Genomic DNA, 19,235 nt, shown 5'->3' on the forward strand with positions numbered 1-19,235 from the left:
TGTGCAGGGCTCCGGATCATAACCCAAGCATAAGTAAGGAGTGATCTCTCTATCCCGTCGAGAGGGAGAGCAAAAGACAGCTTTTATAACCTCTAACCGACTTCTCACTGCCGTCATAACAATGGGTATTTTACTAGCTGGGGATAAATGCCGGGAAAAATATTTGCAAATATTTAACAAATAAGGCAGCTGGTTTTAAGGACTTGAGATGATGGATGGGGTTGTGTTGCTGCTGACTTTTTCCTTCTTGTTGTTGCTTTAATTGTTTTTATATGTGGTAACATGCGCTGAGCCCTTCTAGTGAAGGGCGGGTCAGAAACACAATAAATAATAATTAGACAATAACGATGATCTCGGCTGGTGCCGAAAAGCCTTGGCTACAAACCAGGAAGTCCCCACTTAACATTCCAGCTCAGCCACAAACTCGCTGGTCAACCCAAAAGCTAAACCAGATATTATGCTGCTGATGTCTCCCAAGGCTTCCCCGCGTACAAAAATATGAAAAGCAGCCACAGAGGCCATGAGTTTCAAGGGAGGAATGGCAGAGCCAAGGGGAAATATCAGGCACCTCAATCGTCCTCTCCCTTGTCAGTGGGAAACAGTGGGAAACAGCACAGGAAGTTGCCTTATACAGAATCAGACAATTAGTCCATCTAGCTCAGTATTGTTTACACGGACAGGCAGCGACTTGCCAGGGTTTGAGGCAGCAGTGGGTAGAGAGGGGAGCCTATGGCTATGGATGGTTTTATTTTATTTACCTCTGTATAAGCTGCACTCTTATACGCAGGTGGCGCTGTGGGTTAAACCACAGAGCCTAGGACTTGCCAATCAGGTCGGCAGTTTGAATCCCCATGACGGGGTGAGCTCCCATTGCTTGGTCCCTGCTCCTGCCAACCTAGCAGTTCAAAAGCACATCAAAGTGCAAGTAGCTAAATAGGTACCGCTCCGGTGGGAAGGTAAACGGCGTTTCCGTGCACTGCTCTGGTTCGCCAGAAGCGGCTTAGTCATGCTGGCCACATGACCCGGAAGCTGTATGCCGGCTCCCTCAGCCAGTAAAGCGAGATGAGCACCGCAACCCCAGAGTCGGTCACGACTGGACCTAATGGTCAGGGGTCCCTTTACCTTTACTTAAGCTGCACTCTCACCGGAAATATAACAAGGAATGTAGCTGGGGGAAATATGCAATATTGAAAACTTCAGTAATGCACCAGTGAAAACCGGCAGGCAAAGCAAAATTCATATGCCAAAGGACTGCCTGAAAAAATAGTTTTAAAAGATGTCTGAAAGAAGCCAGACACAGCGGCTGCCAGGTTCTGGTAGCAAGGAGTTCCACAGGGCTGGTCCTGCTACACTCTGATAAAGGCCTGCCAGATCTCGGGGGATGGAGGGAACAGCATCCGACGATCTGGATAGTAAGGAATTAGGCAACCCATTAAGTCCCCTGGTACCCAAGTTGTTTTGGGCTTTGTGAATTAGCACCCGAATTTTGTTGTTGTATCTGGTGCTAGTCCTACTCAGATGAGACCTGTTGAAGTTTACACACACGATTAATGCAGGGGGTAGAGAAACTGGATAGAGAGAAATGCTTTCCCCTGTTTAGTAATATGAGTCCTTAGTGCTGCCCGCTGGAATTGATGGACAGTCAGCTCAGGATAGAAAAGAGAGAGGGCTTCACATGATGCACAGTTAATGTATGGAACTCACTGCCACAGGATGCCTTTGAACCAATGGATTCACATTACACGGAAGGAGATTCTGACTAAAAACTAGGAGGAGTTTTCAGATGGTAAGAGGTGTTCAGCCGTGGGATGGACTGCCTCAGAAGGCGGTGGACTCTCCTTCGTTGGAAGTTTCTAAATGGAGCTTGGATGGCTGGGATTCCTGCATTACAGGGGGGTGGACTAGATGGCCCTTGATGTCCCTTCCAGCCCTATGATTCTATGAAATCCGTAGTTTATATAGATGCATGGAAGTAGGGTTGTGAAGGAATGGGTTTCCCAAACCCAAAAACTGACTGTGCAGTCAGTCTGAAACGGGCCCCCCAAATCCCCATTTTTCCTCCTCCAAGGGAGCATTTCTAAAATGCATTAACTTGAGCTTTTCAAGCTCAGGAAGCTTGGGCCTGAGTCAATGTATAAACAGAAAGCCAGCTGTATAAATAAGTGCTCAAAGCCCTCTCCTTTATCAGTCCGTGACGGCAATGGATGGTCTTGTCCATTCCAAAAAAAAGAGCAGGGATGGCACGCCTGGGTCTTATCTTACGTCCTGACCACACTGACGTACAGGCCTTGTCAGCCACCCAGGAATGGCGCCAGGAGAGCTCTTAGAGTTGGTGACCTCTTGCTCCAAGATAAGAGTAGGAATAGGAACAGGAACAACCTTTTATGGTCAAGAGTGTCGGAACAGGAACAACTGTTTATGGTCATGGATGTCAACTTACGTGTATAAGCTGACGTAGTTAGATTCTGGGGGAAGGGGGGAGAGGGTGCCTGGAGGATATATATACTGCATGAAATTTCTCTTTTCTTTGGACTTGCTGTGGACTGACCACGCAAGTGCCTTCTGCTATCCGGAGAGCAGAATAAACTTTCTCTGAACCAAACCTCGGTGTCATTTGACTTCCTTTCTCCCTCCTGGGAGCAACGCAGACCCCACCAGTCGGTATAGTCTAATAAGGCTACAGTTGACATATTTACAAAAAGTAAAAACCAGGTTGTTGAGCTTTTTTTTTTTTTTTTTTTTGGAAGAACCCAAAATTGTTGAGAAATTGTTGGAAAATAATGGATAAATTTGTTGCCTTTAGGTTGCATATAGTGGGTAGTCCTTCTCAGAGTAATAATAGTAATATTTTTAAATTTATACCCCACCCTTCCCAGTTCAGAAAACCGGGTTCAGGGCAGCTAACAACAAATTTTAAACACAATTGTAAAAGCAGCATAAAATACAGTATAAAAACATGAATAACAATAAAATTCAAAGTTCAGAAATCAATTTAGGGGAAGTCCATCTAATAAGCATTAGATAATCACCAGGGCTAGCTGGCTGAATTAGTCCTACTTGGGCCAGCGAGGAGGCCAGGGGAGAATTAGCTGTGAGGTCTCAGAACGGGTGATCTTCATAAAAGGGGAGGGGAAGGGAAGAGAAGGGAAATAAAAGATCAGGCTGAATTCAAATTAAAGGCCAGGTGGAATAGCTCTGTCTTACAGGCCCGACGGAAGGAGGTTAAATCCTAAAGGGCCCTAGTCTCATGGGACAGAGCATTCCACCAGGTCGGAGCCATCACTGAAAAGGCCCTGGCCCTGGTGGAGGATAGTCTGACTTCTTTAGGGCCCGGGACCTCTAAACTATGGTTATTCATGGACCTTAAGGTCCTCTGTGGGGCATACCAGGAGAGGCAGTCCCATAAATACGAGTAGACCTATTGAAATAAACAGGTTCACGACTTTCATTGGGTTTACTCTAAGTAGGACGTAGTTGGCTACAGCCGTTGGAATGTGATCTAAGCACCAGTCAGCCTCCAGTGCAGCTCTCCCTCTCACCCAGCTGGAAGTGATTCACATGGACTCACCTGGCAAAGGTATCAATCACTCTGCTGCATGGAAATCTCTTCAAAGCTTGCCGAAAGGACTACTATTATAAGTTACCAAAATCAGCATGATGCCACAGAGGGCAAGGCATGTTTTTCTATTAAAAGAGCTGGGAGTAGCTGGACAGAGAGGAAGAGGAATACGAGGCACACGTGCAGCAGCTTGTGGTTTCTAGTTAAGACATCAGGTGAATGTTTTGAAGTGTCAAGAGTGGTATCCAACTAGGTTCTTTTTTTATAATAATTTTTTATTGATTTTACATACAATTATACATTTTTATCCAAAATACAACCAGTTGTCTCTTTTTTGAACTTCCTTCAGCGTCTCTGACAATCATCCGTGTTTATAACTTTAGTTACACATTCCCTTCTTTGGTATTGCCATTATACTTCCCTTCTCCCACTATTTCATATTAACAATACTTCTCTATTTTTACAGTGCCTCTTGAAATCCCACTAGCGTTGTGTTTACTCCACATATGTTTTTCAGATAATCTACAAACTTTCCCCAGTCTTCGATGAACTTTTGGTCTTTGGTATATCTGATTTTCCCAGTTAATTTATCCAGTTCTGCGTAGTCTGTCAATTTCAGTCTCCATTCTTCTATCGACGGTATTTCCTCTTGCTTCCATTTCTGGGCCAACAAGATTCTGGCTGCCGTTACTGCATATTGGAAGAGTTTACAGGCTTTTCTTCTTATATCCTTTCCTACAATCCCTAAAAGAAAAGCCTCCGGGTTTTTTACAAAAGTATATCTTAACATTTTTTTCATTTCATTGTATATCATTTCCCAAAAGCTTTTCACTTTCTTACATTCCCACCACACATGAAAAAGTCCCTTCTTTTTCTTTACATTTCCAACATTTGTTACACATCTTATACATCTTTGCTAACTTTACAGGTGTGATGTACCATCTGTAAAACATGGTATCCAACTAAGTTCTACACAGAGTAGACACTTTGAAATCACTGAATCCACATTAGTCATGTCTACTTTGAGAAGGAGTAACACTGTATGCAACCCTCGGTTTGGGGAGCTTGGCAAATCTTAAATATCAGGAGATACAAAGACTGAAACTGGATGGGTGTACACAAGAGGGGTCAGGTTGTGACAAGACAAGGGATCTGGTGTGCGGAGGTGCTTTGGTGATAACAGAATGCTTGGCATTAACAGACATAGCAGGGGTGGGCAACCTCTAGCCCACGGGCCAAGACTGGACAGTAGGCCCGTTTTCTTCAAACCATCAGTGATGTCAGTCGATGGCTGGCATGGCAGGGTTTAACCCTGCATTGGCTGCTTGCCTTCTTCCCAGCAGGGTATGTGATTGTGCAGCCGGGGCAGCAGGGTGTAATCTCCACTCTTTGGCTGCTGAGTGGTGGTTAAAGTGCTTTGTAAAAGCACTCTCGGAAGCAGCTCTACATGTCTTCTTTAAAGGGGTAAGGTTGTGGGCAGCTCACTTAAAAAAGTTCTGGGCTGCTTCAAATATCACTTTTGCAAAGGGCTTTAAGACAGCCCCCATGCTCCTGTCTGTGCTTCCAAAGCCTCAAATGGGAGTGCAGAGGGTGTTTTGAAGCCCTTTGCAAAAGCGCTCTTTGATGCAGTTGTCCCCTTTCTCTTTAAACACCACAGAGAGCAGGCAGTAGGCAGTGGGGGAGAGGTGAGATGAGCATCATCCTCCCCTTTCCGCCTTTGGCTTTGGCCACAGAAAGGAGAAGCATAGGGCATGACAACCCACCTATCTACCTCTGATGCCATAATAATGCTGTGTGATTGACAAGCGCCTGCCCATTTATCAAAGTTATCCCACAGGTTGGGGCCTGATATAGATCAGGTTCCTGGAGCCATAAAAATTCCCCACATGATGCATGTATGATAGCTTTGGGGTCTGAAAGTGACTAAAAGGAGGAATCTGAGCTTCTCTCTCCAATCATTGCTGGGAACAGGCACTTTGACGTGACACTCAGCTGAAATCACATTCTTTGTTTATACTGTTATTCTTGAATTGCAACAGGATTACTTTTCAGCTTTCATAATGTATTGTTACAAAAGTCATGCGCCAACCCCACTCTCTGCTGAGCAGTGGCAAGAGCCCATGGGGTTCCAAGCACTCACCCAGGGTCTGTGTTCCTTGGAAGAATTGAGATACGGCGGAGACTGTCGTAACTTTAAGAAATATGGTTTGTTCACCTATTTGCACCTTCAGTCTGCATGGAGGGAGTCCAGATCTTAAAGCATGGTCATTTCCAGAGAGGCTTGTCCCCCACAGCAGGGCAGCCCTGGAGTCCAAGGTATCTCTCCCAGCCAGCCTTCAGCCATCCTGCCCAAGATGGATCCCAGTCTTTCTTCTCTCCCCTTCTTCTTCCCAGCGCACCTTGCTAAAACCTCTCCTTTCCTGTCACCTCACTTCCAGTTACTCTAGCAACCTTCCAAGCCCCCAGTATCTGTTCACAACCTCAGCGCAAGGGGTGGGGAGGATAGGGTTGCCATATTTTGAAGAGCAAAAAAAGAGGACGCTGTGACGACTCTCATTTTAAATACCTATACTACATGTAGGCTATAGAAGCTGTGATATATTGCTGAGGGGGGCAGGAGAAGAGGAAGGCAAGTCTTCAACCATCAGTTATGTCTATGTCTCATCCAGAAAGTATAGCCAGAGACATTTTGGCAAATATTAAAAATCCACACGGAGAGAAAATTTACTCCTGAAAAAAAGGACACGTCCTGGAAAACAGACACATTGCAACCCTAGGGGAGGACAGTTCTCTTGTATTGCCAAAGGATCTCTATAGCCCTGTATTGTTTCTCAGTGGTCCTAGCTTAGCCAGGTCATTTGGCATAAGCTAGCCCAGGAATTCCACTGCAGCTTGTATTCTCCCTTCATATCCCAAATAAAATCCTACCATTTATTAATTTCAAGGGTTTAGGCGGTGTGTGCCCCCTCCATCTATATCCCCACAAACCTTGTTGGCACTATTCATACTGGAATGGTCAATTCCATCTCCCTACCTATCTAGACTAAATGCTTGGTGGGTCGAGGGAACCACCATTGTAGGATCAATCTGACCCAATCAGCCACACTGAGTAAAAATGACAGGAGGCCCTGAATTATTTTCTTCCTAAAGAGAGTAACATATGGCCAGCAACTTGCTCCTATGAGCACCGTGGCTGCTGTGTTCTGCACCAGCTGAAGTTCCCGGACCACTGACAAGGGCAGCCCCACACAACACATTTTTCCTGTAGGCTAGAGGTCCCAGCTTCAATCTTAGGGATGGGAAAGATGCCTTTGTAAAAACCCTGCTGCTGCCAGTCAGTGTAGACAATACTGAGCTGGGTGGTCCCTTTCGCTCCAAGGCACTTGCTTTGAAGAGGCCCATTTTGGCTGGGAAAACAGATGAGAATAGGTTAGGCCTTCTCCTCCTCCACATAGTGCCTTAACAGCAGGTTGTCAACAGATTCCTCTCATTAAAAACAAGATGGCGAAACTCTCTGCTGTGATGATTGCAAAATGCCAAGATCAGCCCTGAGGACACCACTATCTAGCCACTTGCCGTATTGGAATAAGGCTGCCATGACATCCCTACAATTTATCAATTTGTCAAAAGGATTAGCTGAGATTAGTTGGGATTACGTCCAAAAGGCTTTGAGTGTTTAAGGCAAGGATGGGGAACCTTAGGCAAAGGGGCAAATGTGGCCCTCCAAACTGCTATAAGTGGCCCCTGGGGCTCTCTGGATGCCCCCTGCCCCCCCCCACCGGCCCTTCTTTGCACCCTCTTTGAGGCTCCATTTCTCCCGGCTGGAGTGCCTCCTGGAGCTCTGATAACAATGCTTCTTTCTTGTCTGGGTGGGAAAATGGAGAAAGGTAACATTTGCATCTGTTGCTCTACCCGCTTTTCCCTGTGGCCTACCCTGTGGCCCCTGGAAGGTTGACTAGAAGGGAATGTGGCCCTCAGGAAGAAAAAGCTTCCCCATCTCTGAACTGAGGAATCATACCCTCCAACATTTCTCCAATGAAAATAGGGACGTCCCATTCCATAATGATAATTTTACTATGTATATCACACACATCTTATTGGGTTACCCACACCACTCTGAGTGGCTTCCAACATATATAAAAACATAATACAGTCGTACCTTAGTTTTCAAATTTAATCTGTTCCAGGAGTCTGTTCAACTCCCAGAACAGTTTGAAAACCAAGGAACGGCTTCTGATTGGCTGCAAGAGCATCTGATTGGCTGCAGGAGTGCCGGACGTTCGGCTTCCGAAAATCATTAAAAAACCAGAACAATCACTTCCAGTTTTTGATTGTTTGGAAGCCGAAACATTCGAGTTCAAAAGTGTTCAGCTTCCGAGGTTCCACTGTAAAACATTAAACGTTTTTTAAACAATACATTATTATTATTTTTTTAAAAATCCCTATACAGAATTGCCTTCTGGAGAGCCAGTGTGGTGTAGTGGTTAAGAGCAGTGGACTTGTAATCTGGGGAACCGGGTTCGAGTCTCCGCTCCTCCACATGCAGCTGCTGGGTGACCTTGGGCTAGTCACACTTCTCTGAAGTCTCTCAGCCCCACTCACCTCACAGCGTGTTTGTTGTGGGGGAGGAAGGGAAAGGAGTATGTTAGCCACTTTGAGACTCCTTCGGGTAGTGATAAAGCGGGATATCAAATCCAAACTCTTCTTCTTCTTCTTCAGATGGCTCAGGGGTCGGATAACTCCATACCTTCCAACATTTCTCCATTGGAAATAAAGGTAAAGGTACCCCTGCCCGTACGGGTCAGTCTTGACAGACTCTAGGGTTGTGCTCTCATCTCACTCTAGAGGCCGGGAGCCAGCGCTGTCCGCAGACACTTCTGGGTCACATGGCCAGCGTGACAAGCTGCATCTGGCGAGCCAGCGCAGCACACGGAACACCGTTTACCTTCCCGCTGGTAAGCGGACCCTAATTTATCTACTTGCACCCAGGGGTGCTTTTGAACTGCTAGGTTGGCAGGCGCTGGGACCGAACGACGGGAGCGCACCCCACCGCGGGGATTCGAACCGCCAACCATGCGATTGGCAAGTCCTAGGCGCTGAGGTTTTACCCACAGCGCCACCCGCGTCCCGCCATTGGAAATAGGGACATCCTAAAGAAAAGTGGGACATTCCGGAATCAAATCAGAAACCAGGACAGCTTCTGTAAATGAGGGATGTCCCTGGAAAATAGGGTCACTTGGAGAGTGTGAGGGATGTGTACAGAAGATTCTGGAAGCCCAGAATGTCCCTATTGAAATCCTGGTGTTTGTCTGAGCAGCTAAGGAAAGGGGAATTGCCCAGTGACCAAAGTTGTGTGGAAAGGAGGAAGGAAAAATGAAGTGTTGAGACTCACGGGCGATTAAGAGAGCTGTCACGGGGAGGAAGGGCCACGCCTTGAGCATGAGGCACAGACTTTCATGACCAAGGAGAAGGGTGTGAGTGATGAGGAGAGTAGGAGGGAAAGGAAGAAGCTGGAAGTGCTTGGATGAGGTACAATTGATCAAATGGTATAGCTTGAAAATTCGGTTGAGCAGAGAATGTGGAGCCACTTTGAGGAGAGGCCTGGGCTGATGTTTCTGTTTGCTCAGCATCCATTCTGATTTGCTTGCACAAAGCTTAGAGACAGAGGCAGGGATGGGAGGACATGCCAATTTCAATCCTCCCCGTTTCTTTTTTTAATTTGATTTGTTTTGTTTTTCTTTAAGTACAAAAAGTAAACAAAGAATTAAAACTGTCAGCCGTGAAGCGTCACAGCCTAGTAGGAGAAAAGTACAAAGACACGGTGCAGAGGGATAATCATATGTTAACTCATACAAAGATTCGCTTTACAGCTAATAAAAAAGATGTGTAAAAAGAAAAGCATTCTCTACCTGCGAGTTCCATCTTTATTGAGAATAAGGGTTCTGGAGAGTCTTAGATGAGCTGGACATTTGCACAGACCGTGTGCCAATATTTGTATTAGAAATAAAATCAAGCCATATAACCACAGCGGGTGGCACTGTGGGTTAAATCACAGAGCCTAGAACTTGCCGATCAGAAGGTCGGCAGTTTGAATCCCTGCGATGGGGTGAGCTCCCGTTGCTCGGTCCCTGCTCCTGCTAACCTAGCAGTTCAAAAGTACGTCAAAGTGCAAGTAGATAAATAGGTACCGCTCTGGCGGGAAGGTAAATGGCGTTTCTGTGCGCTGCTCTGGTTTCCCTGAAGCGGCTTAGTCATGCTGGCCACGTGACCCGGAAGCAGTACGCCGGCTCCCTCAGCCAATAAAGTGAGATGAGCGCCACAACCCCAGAGTCGGTCACGACTGGACCTAATGGTCAGGGGTCCCTTTATCTTTATATAACCACCAAATGTTGTCATTTGTACCCTTGAGGTACAGTACTTTTAGTTTATGAGAGATCTTTACAAGAAGGGCAATTTGCCAAACCCTGGAGTATCAGCAATCAAGTGCTGAAGGTTTTCAAGGATTTGGCAACATTGCCCCAAGCTGCTGATAAGAGGTGAGAGATAAGCTCTTTGCTTTTCAAGTCCTGTTCTGCTTCCATTTACAGGAAGAATTGCATCAGACAATTCAGGAAGGCGCGTAATTCAAACAGTGGCTCTGTTTTGGTTCTCACATTGTTTTGGAATGTGCAGATTTAATCAATCAGTTTTTCAATGCAAACTGAATCAAATTCCTCCCTCATTCCTATGCGGAGGCAAACCTGGTCTATTTTTTATATATATAATGAGCACTCATCGTGCATTGATGCTGATTTGCTCTCAGGCTATACGTCTTCCAGTAAATCATTGGTTCACCTCCACAGTTTTCCAGCGCATTTCCCCATCACCTTTCTGAGACTTGTTGAGCTATGGTGCTTTTATCCACTCTAATTGCCCGAAGCTACATTTTGCCAGGGGCAGAGAAGGGGTGTGTGGTGGGTGCAGTCCGCCCTGGGTGTCACCACTGGGGGGGGTGACAAAATGCCAGGCGGTACTCACCACGGGGCCTGCAGCGTGCCCAAGTCACGTGTCTCTCCTAGGAGAGACATGGTGGCTTGGATGCGCATAGGTTCTGTGTTCCCCAAATGGTCTGCCTGCTGCCTCCCCTGAGCTGTAGGGCGGCTGAGTGGGAGGAGGCAGGCAGACAGTCTGTAGGCTCCCTGAATCATGATATCGCCAGTGACATTTTGGTTGTCTCATCGTGCAGACCAAGGTCCTAGAGCCTGAGTTTCCACAGCCACCACCTGCTATGAACCACTATGGGCAGGATTGGCAGATACGCTCTACACTCAAGATAATGTTTTGTTCTCTTGTTAATTATGCTCTTTTAAATGTCCATTTTATATCTGAATTCCTTTAGTGATGCTTTCTTTTGAAATGTTTAAGATACCTTTTTTGGTTAACTTTGCTGCGTTAAATATGCATTCTGAAGTTGACCTCCTTTGTAAGGCTTTAGTTTGAAATCTTTTAAGGTAACATTTTAGTTTCCTGTTAACCATGTTGCATTGAATGTATACTTCATATCTGACTTTCTTCAGTGATGCTTCATTCTGAATTGTTTTATCTGATATTTTAATGTAGGTCATAAACAGCTTTGAGGTGTTTTCTCTGAAATATAAAGCAGTATAGAAATGAAAATCGTCATCATCAGTGCTTTTTTTATTTATTTAGAAAAAAGGTGCTGGTATTCGCCATGAATTGTTACATTAAGTGCCGCATTTTTAACATTTGGGGGCGAAGATGCTGGTACTCTGTACCCTTGAATACCTTAAGGAAAAAAACCACTTGTATAACAACAACAACAACAACACCGTGACAGATTCTGACTGTTGCTCATTTCAGAAATGATATTGTAGATTTGGAATTGGGTGTCCAGAATGCTCAAGCCACTGCTTGACTCCTTGGCAAGAAACAATTGCAACATGTGGGGTTTTTAATTTAAGGGGGAAAGCATGACTGCAGGAGAGGTTTGTGAAATGGTGCATGCTGTGAGCATGGCGTGGACACCCGGACATTGCTCACCTGACTCTCAAGTCTCCCAATTAATTGATATGGCATTAGGTTCAGGAATGATGAAAGGAAGTGCCTTACTGATGCAATCCATCACTAATACATTGGGAATTATCTTACCCAAGATGGATTACAGTCAATTGGCTTAGATCAGGGATGGGGAACCTTTTTTTCCTATTGAGGGCCGCATTCCCTGTGGGGCAACCTTTTGGGGGCCACATGTCAGCGCCAGGCAAGGCTGAAAGCCAAAGTAGGCGGAGCAGCAAATGTACATATTCTTCTTCTTCTCCTCCTCCAGCAGGCCAGTTTCTGCACACACCCATTTCCGTCCTCCAGCCAGTGAAGCAAGAGGCATTGCCATAGAGTCATAGAGTCGCTGAGCTGGAAGAGACCCCAAAGGCCATCTAGCTCAACCCTCCACAATGCAGGAATCGCAGCTAGGAGTTCAAGGGCAAATGCCAGCCAGGCAGAAACCCTCAGGGTATGCTGCAGGGCCAGTGAGGGGTGTAGCCTGTGGAGGGAGTGCATTGCTGGGGCAGGGGGGAGTCCCACATGCCATTGAGGTCTGGAAGGGCACGTTTGACCCTTGGGTTCAAGTCTCTCCACCCCTGTTCTCAGGGAAACTGGGAGCCGGGATGCCCCAGTTCAAGCTCTTGATTGCTCAGTAAAGGCTCCAGGTCCAGGGTCAGTCAACTTCCGCATTGTGGCCAACTTCTGCTGTTGTGCTTGCAGGAGGCATGCATGCACGCGCCTGGCAGGCTGCTGTTTGCAATACTGTACATCAATGAAACTTGGCCGGATCCAGCAAGGCCTTAATTAAGTTCTTATGACCTCAGTGTACCAAGCGGAGTTACCAATTCCTGCCACCCATTTGTGGATGCCACTCCCAGGGAAATACAAAACCCACAAGATGAGGCATGTTGATTTTCTTGGAGAGTTTTTTTATATTTTAAAAAACCCTGCTGAGTTGTTTTGACTTGTGATTAATGCACTCTTAGGCTCCTGGGCTAATGTTAAATCTCTCTCTCTCTCTCTCTCTCTCTCTCTCTCTCTCTCTCTCCTCTCCTCTCCTCTCCTCTCCTCTCCTTCCTTTCCAAGATTGACAACACAGAACCCTCTTTCCACAAATAGCATCTCCCTGTTGCTTCACTGCCAAAATGCTGGATTCTTTCCTGGGAAGTGAGATCAGTTAGCCACTTGACTAGCTTTCCGACCGGCTTGCTTCCAGTCCCTAATTAGAGCTAGAGTTAATTAAAAGTAACCAAATTGCATTACAACCAGCGCCACCATTGGCCGGGGCCAGCCCCACCCAGAGACACTGGAATGTTGACTTCCAGGAATGCCGACTGCAAAGCAGAGCAGTTCAGTTGCACCAGATTATCTACTGGAGTTTTAATGTCTTGCGTCCAACAGCCCCGGAATTGGGCAATTCCAATTCCTCCATCCAAAATTAAGAGCTGTGCTTGCCAGAGGGTGAGGGAAGTACATAGCAGAGGAAGCTGTGTTGATGCCAGCAGCGGCTCAAGCAGCAGCTCAGAATGTCTTGTTTTGATCCTTAAGATGGAGAACCAAGGTGGTTAATAGATCAGAATCATACAGTTGTAGAGTTGGAAGAGTCCAACCCCCTGCAATTTAGGAATCAAAGCTAACATAAAAGTCAACTTTATGGGGATGAGGGCAACTGAGTCTACCCCCCCCCAAGTATGCGGGGATGGGGCTGAGCCCCCCAATCCTGAGTGTCCAAGCCTCGCTGGGCCTGCCTGTGGTGGTGCAGGGCCTCACCAGGCCTTGCAGACAGAAAGGGGTGTGATGTCATGCACATGTGATGAGCCCCCCTAATGTCAGGTGGAACTTAGTACCTCCAACAGCCAAATGCCTATATAATTAGTGCCAATCACATATAAAAATGCATTATTGTGGGGAAAATTCATTGCAAAAATGTGCATCTTTGGCAAAATTGAACACACGAAAATGTGTCTAGCAGAAGAAATGCATATCAAAATTCTGAAGAATTTCCATGAGGACTTTTTGTTTTAAAATTATTATTACTATTATGGACAACAAAAATGTTTCAGATTGACTGCAATTGACCTATATGAAAGACTCTACAATTTGAAAATAGTGACACTGAATGTACTTTTGTTACTTATGGAAAATCTTACTTAAAAACATATTTTTAAAACTATTGTTATTGTTATTATTATTTATTAGTCATTTTATTCATAAAACGGGCTTGAAACAAGTTATGAACACATTAGCAATACAGTGGTACCTTGGTTCCCAAACGGCTTAGTTGACGAACAAATTGGCTCACGAACACTGCAAACCTGGAAGTAAGTGTTCTGGTTTGTGAACGTTTTTCGGAAGCCGAACGTCCGTTTCAGCTGTCGGTATTGTTTCCAGGGCCAATCAGCCAATCAGAAGCCATGCCTTGGTTTTTGAACATTTCGGAAGTCGAACGGACTTCCAGAATGGATTGAGTTAGAAAACCAAGGTACTACTGTACTAAAATTAATTACAATAAACACAAATCAAAGAACAGAGAAACACACCTGCACAAATAAAAGACAGGCCTAGCAGGTCCTCACCTCAGGAGGCCACAAATATTTAAGAACCCTTCAGATTAAGGGACAGAAACCCAGATAAAAAGGAAAGTTTTTGCCCACTGCCTAAAACCAGACAGAGACAAAACCACAAACTGGTGAGGAAATGTAGCAAACTGAATTTAAGACTGAGAAACTGAGAAAATTAAGAGAAAACAAAATGGACAGGTGAACATTCCCCACTGTGTGAGCTCAAGGGCACCAGCTGGATTCCGCTCATAATAAACCGTGGTTAAATCCAGAAAGGAATTTCCTCCCAAAGCAAATTATTTGCTTGTTTATTGCTTGATTCCATTTATGAATAACTTCCCATAAAATAGAATCAATCAACAATCAGTAAGAAAAACAGCAAGAGAAACAATTAAAAACAATTCCGTAGAATAAACAATGAAAAACAATTATATATGTAAAAACAAATCCAGCCATGGGTTCATACTGACTGTTAGCACCCAGAGGGGAATTCCTTGCAAGGCCAATACTGACATCAAAGAAGGATTTTTTAAAAAGAATTATTGCTCCTCCTCACCAACTGATGCAATTTGCGTTTAGAAACCTGCGTGTTTATGGCGGTGACACATCTAGTTTGGCCCTGAGTAAAAGGGAGTTGAATAAATCCATGTTCATCAACAGCTATTAGCCACAATAGTTACAGAGAACTTCCATGGACAGAGGCAGTATACCTTTACATACCAAACGTTATTGCCTTCTAGCTCTGCTTGTGGGTTTCCCATCAGGGCCACCTGGGCTGATACCTGATGAAAACAGGATGTTGGGCTTAGATGGGCCTCTGGCCTGATCTAGCACAGCTCACATGCTCTTACATTTCCATCCACGCTCTAGAGACACTTGACTATCAACTTTGAGAAGTGTTGTCACAGCTCCACATAGCAGAAAAATCGGCATGAATTTATTTTAATGCTCAAATTTCTAGTCCCTCTCTCATAGCCCAGGGTCGTCCAACGAAGCTGAATGTTGGAAGATTCAGGGCAGACAAAATGAAGTATTTTTTCCATGCAGTTAAACTATGGAATTTGATCCCATGTGATGGAGTAATGGTTGCCAACTTGGACAACTTTAAATGGGGGTTAGACAAATTCAAGGAGGGTGAAATAAATCTATTGATGGCTACTAGTCAAGATAGTCATGAAGGAGAATCTGCCACCGAGAGGATAGCTTACTGGACTAGACAAGCCTCTGATCTGAACCAGTGGGACTCTTACTGTGCTCAGAGACTATAAGTCTGACCAGTGCTTGGGGGGCAGGATGTGGTTCATCTTATATTGATAAAAGTGCTGTGGGTGACAGCACAAAATGGCTGCCATGGGTCTGACCTGTGAGGATGCTCACAAGCAAGCCCTGGGCATCAAATTTCAGAGGGGCAACTATGTGAGTCTGTTGCCACAAGAGCAATATCCTGCCACCTTAGAGATCCACAGATGTATTGTGGCATCATCAGCCTTCGTAGACTAGAGTAGAGCTTTCCAAACTGTGTGTTGCGACACACTAGTGTGTTGGCTGCAGTGTGCAGTTGTGTCATGCAAATGCTCTCCACACACCTCCCAGGGCTGGAAAAGGGGTTAGTTTAACCTCCAGTTCACTAGGAAAACTGAATGACTATGTCACGAAATGATACACGTCTAAAATGTCTGTCACCAATTTGAAAAGTATGGAAAGCTGGACTCTCTCATAACCTGCAAGTGTCCGGGGAAAAAATGGGACATCCTGTTTGCTTGCTTGAGAGCATGGCGGCCATTTTGGATGCCATGATCTCGCGTGATTTGAACACCCCCCTAAAAAAAATTATTATTTTTTAACCATGATTTCACACAGCTCTCCAAAACACACATTTGAAGGTGCTCTGCAAGCACGGCTCCAAAAAAAGCGCATATTTTGGGCTCTGTAATCTCATGTGGGTTGGAGGGTATGCCTCTGATTAAGTGGATTCTGCATAATGTCTCAGGCCCCCAATAACAGAAAGACCACCTCTTCCCCTACAAAACCATTTCGGATGTTGAGATCAGCACCTGGATAGTTCCTCTATCCTCAGAGGCTCAAAGGGGTGGCAGCTCAGGAGAGGGCCTTCTCTAGTGACGGCCCCAAAGCTGTGAAAGCCCCTCCCCACAAAGGTGCTTCTGGCCCCCTTAGTTATGCTTATTTTTATACTTGCAAGTTGTTTTAAACTGCTTTTAATATTGCGTTTTAGTGTTGCAAACAAACAAAGAGCCAAATAAAGATATATATGCCTAATGATACCACCAGCACACTCAACTCCTCTGACCTGTGGAAATGGCACTGTTGCAGGTCATTCTGCAGTTGTAAGAAATCAGGAACTGCCCCTTGGAACTCCCTGCCTATTGACATGAGGAAGGTGCCTTTGCTATACCCTTTTCAGAGTCTGATTAAAAACATGCCTGTTTAGCCAAGAGTATGCAAGCCTATAGAAGTTACATGTGTTTTATTTCTTTTCAGCTACTGATGGTTTTATATATATTTTTTTATTACTTTTTTCCAGATAACATATCAAACAACAAAAAAAAGAAGAAAAGAAAAACAAAAGAAATCCAACTTTCAATTACATTTTTCCATAACTTACTGGACTTCCCCACGTCTCCCTTACCCTGCTTTCTTAATAATTAAATGTCAGCAAATTAATGGCTTGTTTCGTGTGTTATTAATGTTTTCAAATAGTTCTCTTTTGAGTTCAAAATACTTATTATCAATTTACTTTTACTTTAAACTAGACACAATGTTATTTTAAACTTTAGTCCTTTCCTAATCATATCTTAATTTCCAATATACAAAATCTTGTTGCCGGAGCTTAACTTTCCAGATCATGCAAATTATTGGCATTCATATAACTTGTAATGTTTTTGTAAATAGTCTTTGAATTTTTTCCAGTCCTCCTCCGTTGTTTCTTCTCCCAAATCCCGGATTCTGCCAGTCATTTCGTCCAGTTCCATATAGTCCATCAATTGCATATGCCACTCTTCCAGTGTGGGCAAATCTTGTGTCTTCCAGTGCTTTGCGATAAGTATCCTTGCTGCTGTTGTTGCATACATAAAAAATACTCTGTCCTTCTTTAACACTTTCTGGCCGACAATGCCCAAAAGGAAGGCCTCTGGTTTCTTAGGAAAGGTATACTTAAATACCTTTTTTAACTCATTGTAAATCATTTCCCAGAAAGCCTTTACCCTTGGGCAGGTCCACCAGAGGTGAAAGAATGTCCCATCCACCTCCTTACATTTCCAACATTTATTATCAGACAAATGGTATATTTTAGCAAGCTTGACTGGGGTCATGTACCACCTATATATCATTTTCAGAATGTTTTCTTTCAGGGCACTACATGCCGTGAATTTCATACCGGTGGTCCATAACCTTTCCCAGTCTTCAAACATGATATTGTGCCCAATGTCTTGAGCCCATTTTATCATGGCGGATTTAACTGTCTCATCCTGAGTGTTCCATTTAAGCAGCAAGTTATACATTCTCGAAAGCACCTTTGTCTTTGGTTCTAACAATTCTGTCTCTAATTTCGATTTTTCCACCTGGAATCCTATTTTTTTGTCCAACTTAAAAATCTCTTGAATTTGAGCATAATGAAACCAGTCTTGCACCTTGTGTTTTACTTTTTCATAGCTCTGTAGTCTCCAATTATCGCCTATTTTTTCTAACATTTCCCCATATTTCAACCAACCGGTCTCCATATTGGGTCTTTTTCGGGCCTTAGCCTCCACTGGTGATAACCACCTCGGGGTTTTACTTTCTAATAAGTCTTTGTATTTTATCCAGACCATAAATATTGCTTTTCTGACAATATGGTTTTTAAATGTTTTATGAATCTTAACCTTGTCATACCACAAATATGCATGCCACCCAAAAGCATTGTCAAACCCTTCCAGATCTAGGACATCGGTGTTTTCCAATAACAGCCAATCTTTCATCCAGCAGAAGGCTGCATCAGCTACTGATGGTTTTAAACATCTTCTGAATATTTTTAAAGAGCAGTTTTTAACTGTTTTTCTTGATAATTCTAATGTTTTATGTTATATTTTAAAAAATCACGTAGAGGTGGTTTTCTTGGTGTCTGCTTAGAACAGTTTTGTTCCGGTAAGCCTTTCTAGACACGTAGCTGCTACTGTGTTTTAATCTTCTTCTTTTTTGCAATTGATTTTAATCAACAGGTTTTTTTATGATTTTTTTAATTTCTTGTAACGTGCTTAGAGGTTTTACTACAATCAAGCAGTGCATCTTGGGACTCATTCAGGTGTCCTACATGCCAGGCAGTGGCGTAGCGTGGGTTGTCAGCACCCAGGGCAAGGCAAGTAATTTGCGCCCCGTAACCCGTGGATTTGCGCCCCCTAACCCTAACCCCCAGATGTTGCGCCCGGTGCGGCCGGCTCCCCCCGCCCCCCCGCGCTACGCCACTGATACCAGGAAAGGGAATTCCTGCTGATCTGTTGTCCAAAGTTGTTGACAGCGAACAACTTCAGGCGTATGTACAGCGGTTGCAGTTAGGCTGAAATACTGCAGCAGCAGGTTACATGAAATGGGGGAGGATGTTGAGAATTCCATTCCTCCTGAGCTGCAGTTGTGTGGGATTGCCACCTGTCTATTTACATTCCAGCCCTGATTGTTGGAGTCTAGTGAGGGGAAATGGAGATACGCTGTTCCGTTTTTGCTTTTGCTGCTCTCTCTCTGAGGAAGAAAGACAGAGAGAGAAGCCATGTTTTCTTTGTTCTGTTACGTTTGATTTAATTTGCAATAAATTAGGCTTAGATGTTACTCCTCAAGGCTGAGCTTCTGTTTTGAACTCTGCTAATCGTGTGCTCATGTTCCTTGATACGGACCACATCAGCGTGCTGGGAGACTGGAGTGATGAATCCCGGGCGACGCTGCTTTGGAGGGCAGGCACCAGGCCTTGGCATTATCACCCAACAATATATACACATTGTAAATTAATTAATTAACTGTAAAAAGCCCAGGGGGGTTGTGCAAACTCCATGTGCAATCTGCTCTGGCCTATCTTTCTGAGCTGTTGTGAG

This window comes from Podarcis vaucheri (assembly GCF_965113315.1).
Source record: "Podarcis vaucheri genome assembly, chromosome: 16".
NCBI classification, from domain to species: domain Eukaryota; kingdom Metazoa; phylum Chordata; class Lepidosauria; order Squamata; family Lacertidae; genus Podarcis; species Podarcis vaucheri.